Below are 21,230 nucleotides of genomic sequence, written 5' to 3'. Positions count from 1 at the left end.
CTCTGGTCTGTGCTACCCCCCCTCGTGTGGTCCCAAATTTTAATTGTTGTGAATTTCTAGCTTGGAAATTAGGTATGCATACGATACAGGGAATACAAGTGTCATTGTAAACTATTTGCCTACATCAGTGCCATTCTCCTATTTATCCCCAGTTCCAGTACTTTGGTTCAAGAATTTTAAGACTGAGTTCCAAAGTAAAGTCTAATTTTCAGTTTACAACAAACCATAAAAAAACTGAGATTTTGTCTTTTATGGTCCCTCCTCAAAACAAACTGTACCCTGCAAGGCCCTAGCCTGGAACCCTATGCCCAGGGCTTAATTTGTAATAAAATAAGCACCAGGCCCTCGTCAGGAGGCCACAAGAGATGGCACCACCCATTGCCCCTGCCATCGCTGCCGAAACAAAAGTATTAACCATCACACTCCTAAAAGTGTGACAAGCCAGACTACAGCAGGCCCACAAGGCTGTAAGAATCTCTTGGCCAGCAGGTATTATTCATTTTTAATGTACAATCATTACTAAACATCTGTTGTTGTGCTCATTTCTAAATTAGACACCAGGTGCAAGACTGTCATATGTACCAGTGCTGACAATTAATTGCTGGTGCTGAGCATCGGAAACCACCAGCTCAAATTAAGCACTGCCTATGCCCATTGTAGAACGATCACTGTGGTTAATGCAGACACTGACAGCTGTCCCATGGACTGATGCATGATCCATGCAATGTCCCTTTCATAAGTGCTGCCTCTTTTTGATAATTTGTGATTGTAAATACTGAAATTGCAGTCAGTCGAAAGGATTCACTGAAGTAATCATGTGTCATGAATATGTACATGGTAGGGTTTCTACACATTTTTGGAGCTACCTTGTTGTATTCTGGCAGATTGAAACACCAGGCACAGTGCAAAAAACTGATCAGCTTGCATTACAGACACTGTTCTCACAGCACTGTGACGCACCTGTGAAAATACCACCTCTGACCAGCCATCTATATAAAAATGCATGATTGGTTGAACTCTTCACCGATGCTAAAAGACATGCAGGTGTACAATTTGAGAATAAATTTGCTTCTATGTTTTCTGGAATTCCTACAGTCATCATGATATCAGCTAATCAATATTGGGATCGGTTACAAGGTAAAGCCGGTGGTGGGAGAAGAGAGTTGGAGAGGGGAGCAATAGCAAATGCCAGTTACTGAAAAAAAACAGTATGTTTCAGAGGTTCCTAATGTCCTTGACACGTAAAATAGCAGTGGCTTGAACATAGGCTGCCAAATTGGAGTGAACTGAAGATACCACCCAACACAGAAGACATTCTAGACAACAAAAAACTGACGATGGTGATGTGGTTACAGCTCAGGCCTTTCACCAAGTGGCTGTAATGCTGCCAACCCCTGTGTGCATGCTGAAGACAGGCCCTGCGTGTAGCCTTAATAAATCCGCTGGCAATGAGAGACATATGAAGCCTGGTAAGGATGATTTCTTTAAGGCACAAAAGGAGTGTGCCCCACTGAAATGGTCTGCATAAGCAAGCAAATGGTCTGGCAAAAAATGAGGGTTTATAGTATTAATGGCTGATTTAATGCCCGGCTAAAGATCTCGCTGAAGGGGTTGGTTTAGAGATTTGCCAGATAGCATTGGCAAAGAGAGTTTTTCTCCTTTTGGCACACAATTTTCCCATGTCTGGCTATTTACCAATAGCAACATTAAGGAGAAATTGGCAGGTACTTTTACTGCAATCAGCTGGGCAGTAAAGTGGAGGAGTGGTGTTGCAATTTACCCCTAGTTCCACAGACTGGTTTCGGTGTACCTCTTCTAGTGGATAGGAATGGATACTGTTGTCAATCCCCAGATCTTCCATTCATTTCTGGAAACAGGTATACCCTGGTGTATTGAAATGCTAGTTGACCAGGCCACAAGGTACAGAGAGGCTGTGTCTCGCTACAACATAAACTCTGATCTGACACAGGTGGTGATTTGTGCCCACGCAGAGTTCTCCAAGGACCCTGACATAACAAACAACTTTATATCAGCCACTTGAAGCCCATGTGGAAAGTATGTTTCAAGTGGCATACAGGTCCATGTTGGTTTGCTGTCTGCATTATTTTGAACTTGTGATTGCCAAGCTAAAGTGGGGTTTTACCTTCTGCTGGACGAGGAAGACATGGAGGAACATTAACTCCTTCCTTGAGATGCTGTGTGGAGAGACTGATGGTGGCTCAGTGGCAGGACATCCCCTCCAGCAGAGTCCATTCCAGTCTGACTTGAAGACATAATGATTTTATAAAAACTCATGACTATTGTGCTTGACCCATGTACTCTCTGTCTGACGAACTTGGCTCTGGCATGGTGAGTGCATCGCCCGCACAGGCATACAAATGCTGCTTCTATAAGGTGAAGCAATGCTTATATTGAGGTGGAGAAAATACTTGCCTGAGGGATGACAGAACCGTCCTTCAGAATGTGAAATGGCCCTATGGTTTTTATCACATCAGTCCAATGTCACCATGCCCAAGTTATGTGTGTTTTGTAAGGGGTTGGACGGTATCACCGCAACAGATACTTATCATCTACCCAATGACGAGACAGATGAAGCAAAGAAGTGTGCATTGTCTAATCCAGAGGGGCACAAGTGGTTTAGTGCAGTTGTCAGGTTTGGGTAGTTGTACCTGCTGGTAACCCCTTTCATCCTTAAATCCCTAGGTAGGCAAAAAGGTACACTGCACACACCCGCAACAGGAACCTGGAAAAAGATAAGTAGGAACAGTGTAGCAATAAACACTGAACTGAAGTCCACTGTGCACTGAAATGGAGTCTTCCTCTGCTTAGACTCAGCACCGGCCCTGGATATGTTCTCAATGGCCATACAGACAAACTGACTGTAAGGTAAGGAGGTAACATCGATAATTAATATAACAGTGTTTGAGCGGGGTATTCAGACCGTGGTTTAGCAGTTTCTTGGCAGGGAGATGCTATCACAAACCCCAGCCTTACCAGAACTCCATTCTAAACCTCAGGATGCCAAGACGAGCTGTCAATTCAACAGTGACTAAGACACAGAGTCTCTGTGGAGGAGAACGAGGAAGCAATGAGAGAGGAAAGAAGGCCAACTGGTGAAGGGTAGGTGAAGCACTAAGCATGGAACCTGGAAACAGAAAACATAACAATGGTGAGGGACTGCAAAGCCAGGTCCAAACAATAGCCTAGCAGAAAGACAAAACAACTCATGACAAGTTAGGCGTCTGATACATGTCATGTTACTCCCGAAATACTGAAGGTACCCCAGATGTGATTTTAAGATTAACTCTTTTTTCATCCTCCAAATTGCTGTCTGACAGTTAAGAATGTGACGTGGTATATCTGCATTTTAGCATCATGTTCACTTTAATCTAGGAGGAAAACCTTAGCTTTATGAAGGCGCTGAAATCATTCACTCTAGTTATTTAGGTCACAAGGTACCATAGAAGTAGGGGCTCAGTTAACTCCATTGAGACCAGGTAAGTTGGATCAGGGTATTGCCGATCTAGTCGAATAGAGAAAGGATGGTGTCCAACTTAGAATAAAGATGGATGGATCAGTACCAGATTTTCAGGGTATGTGAATAAGATAAATCTGGATAACATTAATCAGAATCAAACTCACTTGTGCAGTCAGTGGTTATCATGCAAATATGGCATGGATATAGGCCTCCTAGATGTACAATGGACAAACCATATCTAAGCTACATATTTGGAAACTAGCTACAGCCCTTCCAGGCAAATAGCAAAGGCAGGAGTGTCCCTCTTAGGTCAAGAAGACCAGATCCATGCAAGATTATACAGGGTGCCCACAGGTGATCAATTTAGAAAACAAATATCAAAATTGAACTAATTTGCGTAGTGGTTATCCTGCAGAACTAACATCAATCTTAACCTACCGAACGTATGCAAGTGAACTTTTACCTAAACTGTGCTCGGTTGGTGACTGAGTAAGGCACAGACCATCCTTTACATGTTTGCTCTACATGCAGACATCACCACAGGGTCGTTCTGGTAGGATGGGCCTGTGCAGATGCCTATATGTTTTAGTCCTAACCAAAATTATAATTTGCACTACTACCTATTCCACTTCTTTGTCCATCAGAATGCTGTGCCCAAGACAAGGTAATTGTTGTTATTTTTGCATTTATCACCCTAAGTCGAAAGGGTATGCCCAGACGTCAGTCCCGTGCTCACTACACCACTGGATTCAACCTTGCTTGACTAATGAGGGGATATACCCCAAAACTGGTCCCAGGATGCTTGTTTCAGGTCCAGGGAAGACCTCACCTGGCAGTTTGTGTTGGACTGTTTCCATGGGGAGCAGGGACAAGACTGATTTGCATATGGCTGAGTCTAAACTACAGTGGCGTGGTGAGCAAAAAAACGATGGATTAAATCCAGATCTGTGACCGTGAATGAATGGTTGATTTATTCAGCATTCCATCCCTCATTTGTTCTTTTTGCTCAATACAAGATAAGAACACCTCTCTAGTCACTCATGGGCCTACACCAAAATGCTTCTCACATGAGATGATAACAAATAAACTCTGCCAACCACGCACTCCCAATGGTGTAGCATGCTACCTATCTGAAAGTGCACTTCAGCCACCCACATAAAATACTAGACTGCAATGAAAGGCACCCATTAATAATCAGGCTTCTCTAATGAGGGGCCGACTCACAGAACTAACTTAAAACAAAATCCTAAACTAACCACCATTTTGGTATTCACACAAGGCACTTACTCATTTTGGTATTCACAGAAGGCACTTACTCATTTCGGTATTCACAGAAGTTAGGAGTCCTAACTTTAGGACTCCTAACTTCTGTGAATACCGAAATGAGTAAGTGCCTTCTGTGAAAACCAAAATGGTAGTAAGTTTAGAATTTAGTCTTAAGTTAGTTCTGTGAATCGGGCCCGAGGTTTCTACCTGGCTGTGTAGCTATCACCAAGCTTCTGCCACAACTGGCATCTAAGAAACAGCCCAAGAATATGATTTTGATAGAGGGTTTTAAGGAATAATTCCTTTTGTTTGCCCACTTTCTTGGGCTTTCTCTCAAATCGCCTGATTATGAAATGAAATGAAATGAAATGAAAAAGACTCTTCTATAGCGCATGGCTACTCGGGAGCATCCCAGCGCTTAGGAAAGGACCAAAAGGGAATTAAAGTGCAAAGGACCAGGGCCAGAGGCTCTAGATCCTAGGAAAGAGCCAGGTTTTTAACTTTTTCCGAAATGCAAGCAAATTGGACTCCTGACGAAAAGATGGAGGAAGGGAGTTCCACAATTTTGCTGCATTGTATGAGAAAAGACGGCCACCAGAGCGGGACCTATTAATTCTAGGGATCACTGCAAGATTCAGATCATTGGAGCAAAGGTTTCTGAGAGCTTTGTATGGTCTGACCATCCCATCTAAAATAGGAGGGCCATTCCCATAGAAAGTTTTATGTGCCATGCAGAGTGTCTTGAAATGAATCTGCTTCTTCACCGGAAGCCAGTGAAGGGCGTTCAGCGCGGGTCTAGCTGAAGAGCGATGGCTGAAGTTGCTGGGTCACCGATGCTGGAGCTCCTAAGTAGATTGCGTTACCATAATCTATCCTAGAAAGATTTAGTGACTGGATTAGAATTTTTTGGGCTTTTTCTGGTAATTGAGGGAGAATTTTGCGGATTGTCTTTAATAGGCCAAAGCAAGTGGCCGCTGTTTTTCTTGCCTGGGGCCTGACTGACAATTCCGCATCAAGCCAAAAGCCAAGGCTCTTAATCTCAGTTTTAGGAGTGGGGCCAGGACCCATACAGAGGGGCCAGGATATAGAGTTGTCAAATGTGGCCCGCCTTCCGAGTAACTTCAACTCAGTCTTTCTGCCGTTCAGCTTGAGATGGGACAGGTCCATCCAGCTTGCGACCGCTTCCAGACAGTTGCACAGATTCATAGGAAGATGTTCTTCCTGGTTCAAGGAGACCACCAGCTGGGTGTCATCTGCGTAGCTTATCATTTGGATTCCGAAAGGGGCCACTATCTTCGCCAGGGGAGCCATGTACACGCCAAACAGTGTGGGGCTGAGGGAGGAGCCCTGCGGCACCCCACACTGCAACGGAACCGGGTGGGAGCAGCTATTGTCCACAAACACCTTGAAAAACCTATCCCTGAGGAAAGATTCAAGCCACCTAAGGGCCTTGCCCGTGACTCCGATGTTATTAAGGCGAGATAGGAGGATACGGTGATTAACCGTATCAAAGGCGGCGCTGAGGTCCAGGAGGATGATGGCCGCGCTGCCACCTGCGTCCAAAATCCTCCTGGACTCCTCAACCACCTTCAACAGAGCTGTTTCTGTTCCTTGACCTCTTCGGAACCCCTGTTTGGGATGGGGGAAAACGTTTGTTGTCCAGACATTGTCCAGACATATGAATCGGACACTAGGATGCTGGGCATATATTCAGATATAACTCACAAGAGAGAACATAAGTCCCAGCTTTCATTGGCAGAGATCAAATGCCACAAAGAAGCATTGTGCGACTATTGTATCTTAGTGCTTTGCCCCATCTAAACAAAGTTCACAAGATTAATTTTGATGCTCCAAAGACTATCACAAGTTACTTCAAATGGATCATGAAGATGGACGGGGAAAGGGCAAAAGTAATGAGATTATCATTTCGGATACAAAGACTGAATGCAATGGCTTTTGGGCCGAAGCATGGGAATCCTCATGGAATATTGTGGGTCCACTCTGAGGTAAGGAATCTTGAAAAATCAGCAGTAACTTTCCTCCAGTCAGAATCGAGGACCCATTTAAATTAACATTTAGGATAAAACTTATTATCCATCTGGGGATTTGAGCCTCTGGTGCAGGCTTCTCCAAAGAGTAACTCATGAGCTACTGAGATCTCTACTGCTATCTGTAAGTCTTTGTGTAGCCAGCTCACTTAATTGGAAGCTTTTACTTGGTTGAATTAATAGATTTCTATCAAAATTGAAAACTCTATTCAAGATGAAAATATGTGTGTGTTTCTGAACTCACGGCTGGTATCTGAGAAAAATTGGTTACATTTCTAAATATATTTAAAGCTGATCTATCTATCTATCTATCTATCTATCTATCTATCTATCTATCTATCTATCTATCTATCTATCTATCTATCTATCTATCTATCTATCTATCTATCTATCTATGTATCTATCTATGTATCTATCTATCTATCTATCTATCTATCTATCTATCTATCTATCTATCTATCTATCTATCTATTTATCTATCTAACCATCTCTCTCTGTCTATATATGTTTATACATGACTAATGGTTAAGAAGCAGTGCTCTGTTGCTGAACATTGACTTAAAGGTTGTAAGAAGTAGCACTACTAGTTGTATATTTTCTTTCTGGAGGTGTGTTTTTATCAGAGTTGCAGACTTAACAAGTTCTTTATTTCCATATGAAGTTGCGTGCCAAAGAGGTGTTGCGTGAGTGTGGTCACTCCAAAACAGCGATGGTGTTGTGCAGGATGTGGGTGTAAGATAGTGCAGTTGTGGGCATGTTGACTGTGAGAAAGTGCATGTGTAGGAGAGCGATAGTGTGGCGAGAGTGCTGGGTGCCAGTGTGCTCAACAGATATGAAATGGTTGGATGCCTGAAAATCCCTTCCTGTCTTAGAGCAGTCGTGATGAGAGAACGCTGGGTGGGACAGTGCTGTGTGTGTGTGTGGTGTTTGTGTGTGAGTGTGTGCTCAGCGCACACAATGCAATATTTACAGCTGCCACACACAGATTGTTGTCTGCCACTGTGGTATGTGAGAGCGTTTTAGGTGTAGGAGTGCAGGTTTGAGTGTATACTTGTGAGTGTCTTTGGAGACAGACCTTTTGCTCCTGCCCCCAGACACACAATTACACCCAGCCTGATTGAGTAGAAGGCTCAAATTCAGGGGCAGATTTACAAGCCCATCGCGCCACTTTTGTGTCACTTTTCCCATGTTAAAAGTGACAAACAAGTGGCACAAGGGGCTTGTAAATCTGCCCCTCAGTATTTACTGAAAGGAGAGCTTCATTTCACCAGTGCAAACTCAGATGTGCGCAGATGGCAATGAAGGGGGAGGGTCTGATGGACAAGCGGGTCCTGAGGGTCCTTTAGCATCCCCAGCAGCTGTGCATGCTACTCCTTCCACCTAATTGCGGGTTTGGAGAATATCTTGGGAAAGAGAGAAAGTGAACAACTAAGTGAAACAGAGGAGAGAGAAAAGGAAAAGAAGATGGGGAGGATGAAGAGAGTGCAACATTGGGAGAGCAATGATGAGGAAGGAGGAGAGGGATATATCCAGAAAGAAAGACCAGAAGGTTAGAATGTTGAGAGTGAACAGTGAGAAAAGTGGAAAGCAAGTGAATTTCAGCGAGGTGAGAGAGAAAGACTGTATGGTGAGAGAGAAAAGAAGATAGCAGACGAAGATGAGGTAGGTTAAGGGGTGAAAAAGAAATGCAGAAAGAAGCTGAGGGTGACAGAGAGAAGGGTGAAAACAGATAAAAGTAGGGGGAGCATACTAATGAGAAGGGTAGAAGGACCAGAGATAAAAGCAGTGGGAGTGAGAGAGGCAGAGATGACCATCAGGGTTAGGAGACAAGAAGGAACAGATACAGAAAAGGGAAGTTGGGAGATGAAGAGGTTGAAAAGGGAGTGAATGAAGAGATTATGTGTAGGAGTCAATTTGTAGCTTTTACCAGAGATCTCAATAATAATATTATACTTTGCTGAGAGAGCTGTGAGGGACACTCCTCATGTTGTTGACATCTGTGCAGAACGTTCTTGAGTCGAACTGGACAAGATCTACTGGGAACAATTTTCTCTTGTTTTCTTAATTTTACCAAAACATTTCCCATAATTCTGTTAAAAACAATGGCTCCTGATTTGCTAATGCTGCTCTAGAGTTGCTACAGGCTGAAAGAGAAAGCTAGGGTCTCCTGTACTGTGAGGGGAGGGAGATACAGCTAAAGAGGAAACAAACCTGCTGCCTGTTACCTGAAAAAATGTAAATGCGTGCAATTAGTTAACCGGCAAATCTAAAACAATTCGGGGAACCTATCTTATACTGTGTGCAATACATCTTTAGGTCAAGCCTACAAGACAATATAGGGACTTACATCCCTTCCATTGCTTAACATTTGTTAGCTTTACAATCACTTGTATTTGCTTGCTTTTTATTCAATGACTGTCCTTGACACAGTTTGCCCATCTTGCGTTTGCCCCTCCCCTGGAATGTAGCCTCTTTACCACATCTCTCATCGGCTGGTTTCTATCTTGCTAGAGGTACTGACAAGGAGAACTTTTTTTCTTTTTGGTTGAGCACTCCAAGAGAGTGCACATGTGTTTCAATTCTCTCCTTGGGCCCATAATGGGGTGAGGGGAGGCAGCACAAACCACAGAACAGCTTGTTGGTGTGTAAAAGGCCGCTTTATTGGAAACAGGTGCACCTTACAAATACAATAACCTTGGCCTGTGCTGAACAAAACTAAACTTTTATCAAACAACAATGGTCCCCAGCATTGGACGCATTCAACACGAAATGAAATATAGACAGAGTCAATCTATATTTTAGAAAGACATATCCAGCCGGATAGGGGTCTTTCAGAGTTTTTACTCAAGATTCATGTATAAAATCACACGAGATACCTTCCAACTGTCCGCCAGTGTGGACCACAAGCCTGTGTCCAATACCAACAGAACAGGTACAAAGGGTTGAAGTACACAAAAGAAGGGCCTTTAAGGCAGATCAAGTACTCTAACAACAATGCAATTGTACAGAGTATCACAGTTAAGCACTACACATACTATAGTAATCACAATTAGTTTCCGTGCTTATAAGGTCGACGGCGTTTCGGACCCTTAAAAGATCACAGGGTCCATCATCAGGACATTTACAATGAAAAGCCTTAACGTTTTTAGCCTCTAAAATGCCTATAAGGGGGGAAAAAGGAAATATTTCACATTAAGTACACATGAGCACTGTTTACAGAAGTATACACGTAACATATACGGAGCCAGTGAGCAATCCAACACTACTAGGGTGTGCTAGATTTATAACCAAACTGTGGTAGTGTGCACAGGTGGGGGACTTGATGATGTACGTCGCGATTTGTGGCAACAACGTGACGTTAGGGCGGAAAAGAACTTGTGTCAATACGGTAGTGAAGAATGCTAAGTGAGGCGGACTACATGGTCGAGTCCGTCGTGACTTAAAACAATATCGCAGTGATTTCGGGATTGCGGGGTAGAGTTCGTCGTGACTTAAAACAGAATTGGTTTCGGACTTAAAACAATACCGCAGTGATTTCAGGATTGCGTGGTAGAGTCCGTCGTGACTTAAAACAGAATTGGTTTCGGAGGGCAATGCGATGCTTACCGGAAAGCCTCACAGGGTAGAGGCTCGATCCTGAAGGAGCGGATACATACAGCAACCACCCTAAATAAATGAAAAATGAAAAATAACCCAGGATCAGACTATGAATCCATGGGCCAGCGAGTCGGGGGCCTGAAGGAAAGTTGGGAGGGAATTCGTTCTTACCACAATCGGGCGGCGTTAAGCCGCGGTACTCGGTGGTAAACGTCGGCTTCCAGGAGACCTGAGAAGTAAAAGGGGAATTTAGCTAAGGTTTAGCAATGACCGGCGGGGCCCAAAAGTAACGGAGATCGATGGAGGAAACTTACCGGGTTAGTCGGTAAAGAATCACTCTTCCTGGCGTGCTCGAGGCAGAATGGCAGGGCAGGTCATTTAACCGAGTATGATAGGTCACAGGGAACCATCGAAATAAAGGACGGACTCTCATAGGCGCCATCTTAGGTCAGTGCAGTGGTGGGTGAGGGAGTGAGTAAAGACAAATGAAGGACTATGCACACTAGTCTGTGAGGTGACGTGAGGGATAAGTGACATGCTTAAAAGCAAGCATATAAACAGTACAGTTCAGATTCATATTTACAACAAATTATCAATTATACGTATGGCTTCTACCAGCACCACTTTCTATATAAGGGCAGTCCATTCATCTTGAAGATTGAGACCAGAGTTAAAACTGTCAGTCTTTAAGATCCATTTCAGTTCCTCTCTGTTAAGGAGGCGGGTGAGATCACCACCCCTGGGTGGTATGATGATTTGGGAAATTACTGTCCAACGAATATCATTCTCCGAATGTCCTTTCTCCAGCAAATGTTCCACCAACGGGGCATTAGGTGTTTTGCACCGAATCCGGCTGCGGTGTTGGGATATCCTCAGCTTAACCTTCTGTTTGGTTTGTCCCACGTATATCATATTGCATGGACAGAGAATGGCATACACAATGTTCTGGCTATTGCAGTTAGTAAACGTTTTTAGTACATTTCTCACATTTTTATACACAAATTCCTTGCCATCCACTGAAAAGTCACATACAACGCAGGACCCACACCGAGAGTGACCAGGCAGTGGGGGTAATTGCCAATGATCGTGAAGGGTTGTGTTTCTAACAGATGGTAATGCAGCCCTGACCAATTGGTCTCTAAGATTTTTATTTTTCTTGAAGGCAAAGAGTGGAGTATCCCAGTTCAATAACCCTGAATTCAGGATGTGCCAGTTCTTTTTGACACATTTTTTTACCTGGTTGGAAATTGGGGAGTAGGTAGTAACACACACCAATTGATCAGCCGGTTGTTTGGGTTTGGGTTCAAGGAGGGTTTCCCGGGGGCAGTACCATGCTCTTTTCATAGAGTTCTTAATCAAGCGCCTTGGGTACCCCCTAAACCTAAGTTTCTCAGATAATGTTTGTGCCTCAGAAAAATAGTCTTCCTTTTTATAGCAATTTCTCCTCAGCCGCAAGAACTGTGAGTATGGCAGACTATCCCTTAGAGCCCTCGGGTGACAGCTGTCATAGCGTAGTAAAGTATTTCTCTCCGTTGGTTTACGGAACAGGGAAGTATAGAGAATGCCCTCTTGATGTTGAATGTTTAAATCAAGAAAAGAGATACAGTTTGAGTTATGAGTGATGGTAAAAGTAAGGCCATTACAATTGTGATTTAGCCAGTGTACGAGACCTTGGAGCTCAGAGATAGTGCCACCCCAGATTAAAAAGATATCGTCTATATATCTTTTCCACGTGTTCAGTCCTGGGTAAAAGGGGTCAGTTGGAGACAGGATGGTATTAGTCTCCAACCAATCCATGTACAGTATTGCCAGGGTGGGGGCAAAAATAGCCCCCATGGATGTCCCCCTTACCTGTTGGTAGTACTGGGAATCGTACATGAAGAAGTTTTGGGTTAAACAGATTTCTAAGAGTTGTATGATGAATAAAGTGGGAACCCTGTGGGGACAAGGTCTGGTGTCAAGAAGACTTTCCATCACCAGCAAGGAGTCTCTCTGGGGTATGTTCGTATATAAAGACTCGACGTCTAAAGTACACAAGGTCTCTGTTTCTGGGTCAAATGCATGGTTCTCTATGATGTTTATCATGTGCATACTATCTCTAATGTAGCACTGAGTTGTTGGTACAAAGTCCTTTAGGAAATAGTTGACGTAATGGCCCAGTGGTTCTAAAACCTAACCACAGCCTGACACTATCGGCCTACCAGGGGGATTTTCAAGTCTTTTATGGATCTTCGGTAAAGTGGAGATCACTGGTATTCTTGGGTTGGCAGTGTTCAAAAAGTTGTACTCATGTTGGCTAATGATGCCATTGGACATAGCGTCTGTGGTAAGGTGCTTGATTAGAGTTTGTATTTCCTTAGTAGGATTACAAGGTAGCTTACAATAGTGATCAGTATTCGAGAACTGACGTAGTAATTCCTCTTTGTATTTATCATTGTCCTGTAGGACAATGCCGCCACCCTTGTCAGCTGGTTTAATTATCAGCTGATTGTTGTTTTTCAGAGTGGAAATGGCGTTCTTTTCTTCAATTGAGATGTTGAACGGTATGAAGAGATGGGATTTCTCTAAATCAGAGATCTCTTTGAGAATAACCTTCTCAAAGGTGACAATTTCTTTGGGTATCATACCGGTGGTGGGTGAGAAGGTAGATGGTGGTCTAAAGGGTGTTACAGTATTTTTAGGTTCAGATGGGTTCAGTTCAAAGAAGGAACGTAGTCTTAATTTGCGGAAGAAGGCCATCAATTCAGATTGCAGGTCCAAAAAATTTGGGTAGGTAGCCGGGACAAAAGATAATCCCCTTTGGAGGAGTGATGATTCATTGTCAGTAAGTAAGTGGTTAGAAATATTAAAAATGGGTATGGGGTTGGGAGCATTGTCAGAGTTTACCATTGGTAAAGTTTGTGTCTGGTCTGGCGTTCCCCGGGGGGATTGTGCCATCTCTGCTGTTGTTTGACCTTTCCTCTCTTTTGTGGTTCTGAGTTGCCTCTGGATAAAAAATTATGAGGGGGATTGCGTTGTTGGCCACTGCCTCCTTCTCCAGGATCAGAGCAGTCAGAGGATTCTGCTGAAGAATCCGTAAATCCTACTACTGTATTCCTTTTATTGAAGCGACCCCAGGGTCTAGGGGTTTGCTGGTGAGGATTAAAGTTACGGTTAAGATAAAAATCTTTCTGTAGGTACGGATAAGCACGTTCCAGTGAGAAAAATTTAATGTCCTTCTTTACTTTATTGGATTTCTTGTTTTGTTCTATCCGGTAGAACTCAGCCACTGTTTTGTCAACTTTTTCTAATAAGGACTTTGTATCAACAATGGTTTTGTCGTCTTTGATCTGTTTGTCTAGATCTTTGATAATCTCATCGAGTTTAGTGAGTTCCTCAACCGCAGTATCGATACCAAGTACTAGCCAGTGACGGGAGCAGGTAGTACCGATTCCGCTAAAGCCAGTGATGTATTTGGGGTTTCGGTAAACACTCCCGGGATATTTTTCACTTGTAATCCAAGAGGAATGGTATTGGATTTCAGATATTGTGTCAACATAAGCATCATTAATTCCAAACGGGCATGTTTTTTCTTATGTTTTTCTAAATCTTCTAGTAAACTAGTATTACCTGTTGGAGAAGATGCATCTGGAGTGTCAAACAGGGAAGGACCTGCGCAGATTTTATTAATATATTCAAGGGAGTATAGGGGTGCTGGGTCAGACATAACACAGGGACAGGGGGGAAAGGGGAAAGAGGTACACAGCTGTAGGTACCAGGAGGCAAAGGCCACTTAGGAGAAGTGGAAGGATAAAGAAACCCTTGCAATCAGTCGATTGCGCACAATTAGTTCAGCAACAACAAGGGACCCCAATATTAGTCAGCAGGGACCTCGGGGAGCATACTTTTATCAAACAACAATGGTCCCCAGCATTGGACGCATTCAACACGAAATGAAATATAGACAGAGTCAATCTATATTTTAGAAAGACATATCCAGCCGGATAGGGGTCTTTCAGAGTTTTTACTCAAGATTCATGTATAAAATCACACGAGATACCTTCCAACTGTCTGCCAGTGTGGACCACAAGCCTGTGTCCAATACCAACAGAACAGGTACAAAGGGTTGAAGTACACAAAAGAAGGGCTTTTAAGGCAGATCAAGTACTCTAACAACAATGCAATTGTACAGAGTATCACAGTTAAGCACTACACATACTATAGTAATCACAATTAGTTTCCGTGCTTATATAACCTCACTAAATATATACTTCCTAACATACCCCACTCCCCCCCCATACCCCACTCCCCCACCCCTAAAATCGGATCCCCCCTGCAACAATTATAAACCAAATAGCAATTTCCAACTTTCCTACCTACCTACCTATATTACTTCTTATATCTATCCAACTGTAAACCCAGACCTCATAAACTCCCCATGCACTTTTAGGAAAAAACGCCACCACAAGGCCTACAGAAACACACCAGCACCTGCTCCAGCGCCGAAAAACCCCATACAATATAACCCTCTGAATCACCTGGTCCCAACAAGCCACCTTGAAAAACCCCATCCTGCACCAACCCTAAAACCCAGCAGCATCCCCCCCAGCGAAAATAAAACAAGGGCGGGCGGGAGGGAAAAACAGAGAACCCCAGGTCACCTACAACCGGCTGCTGGGTCACTACCACCAAAATGGTGGGGAGTTTCCCAAAATGCACGGTTAAATCTGCCCCTAGCCCAAAACTAGCCCAATACCAGCCCACCCAGCCCAAAAGGAGCCCGACAAGCCCAATCAGCCCAACTGAGGTGCTGGCTGCCCCCCCACCCCGGGCCAAAACCCCCCGGGAGGGGCAAGCCTCCCGCTGGTCAGCCACCCCTCCCAAAGCCCTATTCTCTCCCTGTGTGCTCCCACCAAGTGTCTACGCTGGCTTCCTGTTTCTATCCCATGTAGTTCTTCTCCGCCACCCTTGTGCTACATGTTGTTCTCACCCTCGTGTGCTTATCCCCTGCTCCCCGTGATGCTGTCACTTTTATGTGCTTTGGGTACTTTATCTCCCCATGTTCACACTTCATGCTCTTCTCTCCCATGTCCCCCTGAGTTCTGTGCTCCATGTGTGCCTCTCCTAAGGCTTCCTGTGTTGCTCTCTCCTTCTTCCAATGCTTCCCTCTCCTCACCCTCACTCACTCCCCATTTCACTCTTTTGTTACCCCAACCCCGCAACCCTTTATTTTAACCCCTTCACTGCAGCGCGAATTCCGCCGCAGTGCTGGACATTCACATGCTCATCTCTAAATTAGACACCAGGTTCAAGACTGTCATATGTACCAGTGCTGACAATTAACTGCTGGTGCTGAGCATCGGAAACCACCAGCTCAAATTAAGCACTGCCTATGCCCATTGTAGAACAATCACTGTGGTTAATGCAGGCACTGGCAGCTGTCCCATGGACTGATGCATGATCCATGCAATGTCCCTTTCATAAGTGCTGCCTCTTTTTGATAATTTGTGATTGTAAATACTGAAATTGCAGTCAGTCGAAAGGATTCACTGAAGTAATCATGTGTCATGAATATGTACATGGTAGGGTTTCTACACATCCTTGGAGCTACCTTGTTGTATTCTGGCAGATTGAAACACCAGGCACAGTGCAAAAAACTGATCAGCTTGCATTACAGACACTGTTCTCACAGCACTGTTACGCACCTGTGAAAATACCACCTCTGACCAGCCATCTATATAAAAGTGCATGATTGGTTGAACTTTCCACCGATGCTAAAACACATGCAGGTGTACAATTTGGGAACAAATTTGCTTCTATGTTTTCTGAAATTCCTACAGTCATCATGATATCAGCTAATCAATATTGGGATTGGTTACAAGGTAAAGCCGGTGGTGGGAGAAGAGAGTTGGAGAGGGGAGCAATAGCAAATGCCAGTTACTGAAAAAAAACAGTATCTTTCAGAGGTTCCTAATGTCCTTGACACTTAAAATAGCAGTGGCTAGAACATAGGCTGCCAAATTGGAGTGAACTGAAGATACCACCCAACACAAAAGACATTCTAGACAACAGAAAACTGACTATGGTGATGTGGTTACAGCTCAGGCCTTTCACCAAGTGGCTGTAAAGCTGCCAAACCCTGTGTGCATGCTGAAGACAGGCCCTGCGTGTAGCCTTAATAAATCCGCTGGCAATGAGAGACATATGAAGCCTGGTAAGGATGACTTCTTTAAGGCAAAAAAGGAGTGTGCCCCACTGAAATGGTCTGCATAAGCAAGCAAATGGTCTGGCAAAAAATGAGGGTTTATAGTATTAATGGCTGATTTAAAGCCCGGCTAAAGATCTCGCTGAAGGGGTTGGTTTAGAGATTTGCCAGATAGCATTGGCAAAGAGAGTTTTTCTCCTTTTTGCACACAATTTTCCCATGTCTGGCTATTTACCAATAGCAACATTAAGGAGAAATTGGCAGGTACTTTTACTGCAATCAGGTGGGCAGTAAAGTGGAGGAGTGGTGTTGCAATTTACCCCTAGTTCCACTGACTGGTTTCGGTGTACCTCTTCTAGTGGATGGGAATGGATACTATTGTCAATCTCCAGATCTTCCATTCATTTCTGGAAACAGGTATATCCTGGTGTATTGAAATGCTAGTTGACCAGACCACAAGGTACAGAGAGGCTGTGTCTCGCTACAACATAAACTCTGATCTGACACAGGTGGTGATTTGTGCCCACGCAGAGTTCTCCATGGACTCTGACATAACAAACAACTTTATATCAGCCACTTGAAGCCCATGTGGAAAGTATGTTTCAAGTGGCATACAGGTCCATGTTGGTTTGCTGTCTGCATTATTTTGAACTTGTGATTGCCAAGCTAAAGTGGGGTTTTACCTTCTGCGGGACGAGGAAGACATGGAGGAACATGAACTCCTTCCTTGAGATGCTGTGTGGAGAGACTGATGGTGGCTCAGTGGCAGGACATCCCCTCCAGCAGAGTCCACTCCAGTCTGACTTGAAGACATAATGATTTTAGAAAAACTCATGACTATTGTGCTTGACCCATTTACTCTCTGTCTGACGAACTTGGCTCTGGCATGGTGAGTGCATCGCCCGCACAGGCATACAAATGCAGCTTCTATAAGGTGAAGCAATGCTTATAGTGAGGTGGAGAAAATACCTGCCTGAGGGATGACAGAACCGTCCTTCAGAATGTGAAATGGCCCTATGGTTTTTATCACATCAGTCCAATGTCACCATGCCCAGGTTATGTGTGTTTTGTAAGGGGTTGGACGGTATCACCGCAACAGATACTCATCATCTACCCAATGACGAGACACATATTTATAAAATAGCATTGTCTACATTTTCAGCACTTTCCACCATTTAAGTGGATATTGGAAGCTGAAAGATGAAGCAAAGAAGTTTGCATTTTCTATTCCAGAGGGGCACGAGTGGTTTAGTGAAGTTGTCAGGTTTGGGTAGTTGTACCTGCTGGTAACCCCTTTCATCCTTAAATCCCTAGGTAGGCAAAAAGGTACACTGCACACACCCGCAACAGGAACCTGGAAAAAAATAAGTAGGAAAAGTGTAGCAATAAACACTGAACTGAAGTCCACTGTGCACTGAAATGGAGTCTTCCTCTGCTTAGACTCAGCACCGGCCCTGGATATGTTCTCAATGGCCATACAGACAAACTGACTAAGGTAAGGAGGTAACATCGATAATTAATATAACAGTGTTTGATCGGGGTATTCAGACCGTGGTTTAGCAGTTTCTTGGCATGGAGATGCTATCACAAACCCCAGCCTTACCAGAACTCCATTCTAAACCTCAGGATGCCAAGACAAGCTGTCAATTCAACAGTGACTAAGAAACAGAGTCTCTGTGGAGGAGAACAAGGAAGCAATGAGAGAGGAAACAAGGCCAACTGGTGAAGGGTAGGTGAAGCCCTAAGCATGGAACCTGGAAACAGAAAACATAACAATGGTGAGGGACTGCAAAGCCAGGTCCAAACAATAGCCTAGCAGAAAGACAAAACAACTCATGACAAGTTAGGCGTCTGATACATGTCATGTTACTCCCGAAATACTGAAGGTACCCCAGATGTGAATTTAAGATTAACTCTTTTTTCATCCTCCAAATTGCTGTCTGACAGTTAATAATGTGACGTGGTATATCTGCATTTTAGCATCATGTTCACTTTAATCTAGGAGGAAAAACGTAGCTTTATGAAGGCGCTGAAATCATTCACTCTAGTTATTTAGGTCACAAGGTACCATAGAAGTAGGGGCTCTGTTAACTCCATTGAGACCAGGTAAGTTGGATCAGGGTACTGCCGATCTAGTCGAATAGAGAAAGGATGGTGTCCAACTTAGAATAAAGATGGATGGATCCGCACCAGATTTTTAGGGTATGTGAATAAGATAAATTTGGATAACATTGATCAGAATCAAACTCACTTGTGTAGTCAGTGGTTATCATGCAAATATGGCATGGATATAGGCCTCCTAGATATACAATGGACAAACCATATCTAAGCTACATATTTGGAAACTAGCTAAAGCCCTTCCAGGCAAATAGCAAAGGCAGGAGTGTCCCTCTTAGGTCTAGAAGACCAGATCCATGCAAGATTATACAGGGTGCCCACAGGCGATCAATTTAGAAAACAAATATCAAAATTGAACTAATTTGCATAGTGGTTATACTGCAGAACTAACATCAATCTTAACCTACCGAACTTATGCAAGTGAACTTTTACCTAAACTGTGCTCGGTTGGAGACTGAGTAAGGCACAGACCATCCTTTACATGTTTGGTCTACATGCAGACATCACCACAGGGTCGTTCTGGTAGGATGGGCCTGTGCAGATGCCTATATGTTTTAGTCCTAACCATAATTATAATTTGCACTACTACCTATTCCACTTCTTTGTCCATCAGAATGCTGTGCCCAAGACAATATAATTGTTGTTATTTTTGCTTTTATCACCCTAAGTGGAAAGGGTATGCCCAGACATGGGTCCCGTGCTCACTACACCACTGGATTCAACCTTGGTTGACTAATGACGGGAGATACCCCAAAACTGGTCCCAGGATGCTTGTTTCAGGTCCAGGGAAGACCTCACCTGGCAGTTTGTGTTGGACTGTTTCCATGGGGAGCAGGGACAAGACTGATTTGCATATGGCTGGGTCTAAACTACAGTGGCGTGGTGAGCAAAAAACAATGGATTAAATCCAGATCTGTGACTGTGAATGAATGGTTGATTTATTCAGCATTCCATCCATCATTTGTTCTTTTTGCTCAATACAAGACAAGAACATCTCTCTAGTCACTCATGGGCCTACACCAAAATGCTTCCCACATGAGATGACAACAAATACACTCTGCCAACCACGCACTCCCAATGGTGTAGCATGCTACCTAACTGAAAGTGCACTTCAGCCACCCACATAAAATACTAGACTGCAATGAAAGGCACCCATTAATAATCAGGCTTCTCTAATGAGGGGCCCGACTCACAGAACTAACTTAAAACAAAATCCTAAACTAACTACCATTTTGGTATTCACAGAAGGCACTTACTCATTTTGGTATTCACAGAAGGCACTTACTCATTTCGGTATTCACAGAAGTTAGGAGTCCTAACTTTAGGACTCCTAACTTCTGTGAATACCGAAATGAGTAAGTGCCTTCTGTGAATACCAAAATGAGTAAGTGCCTTCTGTGAAAACCAAAATGGTAGTAAGTTTAGAATTTTGTCTTAAGTTAGTTCTGTGAATCGGGCCCAAGGTTTCTACCTGGCTGTGTAGCTATCACCAAGCTTCTGCCACAACTGGCATCTAAGAAACAGCCCAAGAATCTGATTTTGATAGAGGTTTTTAAGGAATAATTGCTTTTGTTTGAAGTTTGCCCACTTTCTTGGGCTTTCTCTCAAATCGCCTGATTATAAACGTTTGTTGTCCAGACATATGAATCGGACACTAGGGCGCTGGGCATATATTCAGATATAACTCACAAGAGAGAACATAAGTCCCAGCTTTCATTGGCAGAGATCACATGCCACAAAGAAGCATTGTGCGACTATTGTATCTTAGTGCTTTGCCCCATCTAAACAAAGTTCACAAGATTAATTTTGATGCTCCAAAGACTATCACAAGTTACTTCAAATGGATCATGAAGATGGACGTGGAAAGGGCAAAAGTAATGAGATTATCATTTCGGATACAAAGACTGAATGCAATGGCTTTTGGGCCGAAGCATGGGAATCCTCATGGAATATTGTGGGTCCACTCTGAGGTAAGGAATCTTGAAAAATCAGCAGTAACTTTCCTCCAGTCAGAATCGAGGACCCATTTAAATTAACATTTAGGATAAAACTTATTATCCATCTGGGGATTTGAGCCTCTGGTGCAGGATTCTCCAAAGAGTAACTCATGAGCTACTGAGATCTCTCCTGTAAGTCTTTATGTAGCCAGCTCACTTAATTGGAAGCTTTTACTTGAGTTTGAGTTTAAAAATATTTCTAAAGCGCTCGTACACCCAGCGGTTTCATGGCGCTATGCAGTACTACAAACCCGAGGAACAAAAAGACTAGGGAGACAGGAAAAAGTTAAGAGGGGAAGGCCTGAGTAAAAAGAAAAGTTTTAAGGGCTTTGCGAAAAAGGGAATACTGGGGGCAGGATCGCAAATGGATCGGGAGAGAGTTCCAAAAGGCAGGAGCCAAGGTAGAGAACTTGGACCCGCCCCATTTTTTATGTTTAAACCGGGGGACTACAAGGAGTTGTTGGGTAGATGATCGCAATTCTCTAGACGGGGTGTCGGCTTGAATTGCAGATCCGATAAAAGCAGGGGCAGAACCAGACTGG

This window comes from Lissotriton helveticus, chromosome 11, assembly GCF_964261635.1.
Source record: "Lissotriton helveticus chromosome 11, aLisHel1.1, whole genome shotgun sequence".
Classification (NCBI taxonomy): Eukaryota; Metazoa; Chordata; class Amphibia; order Caudata; family Salamandridae; genus Lissotriton; species Lissotriton helveticus.
The sequence above is the reverse complement of the archived record's forward strand: the minus strand, read 5'-3'. Positions refer to the sequence as shown.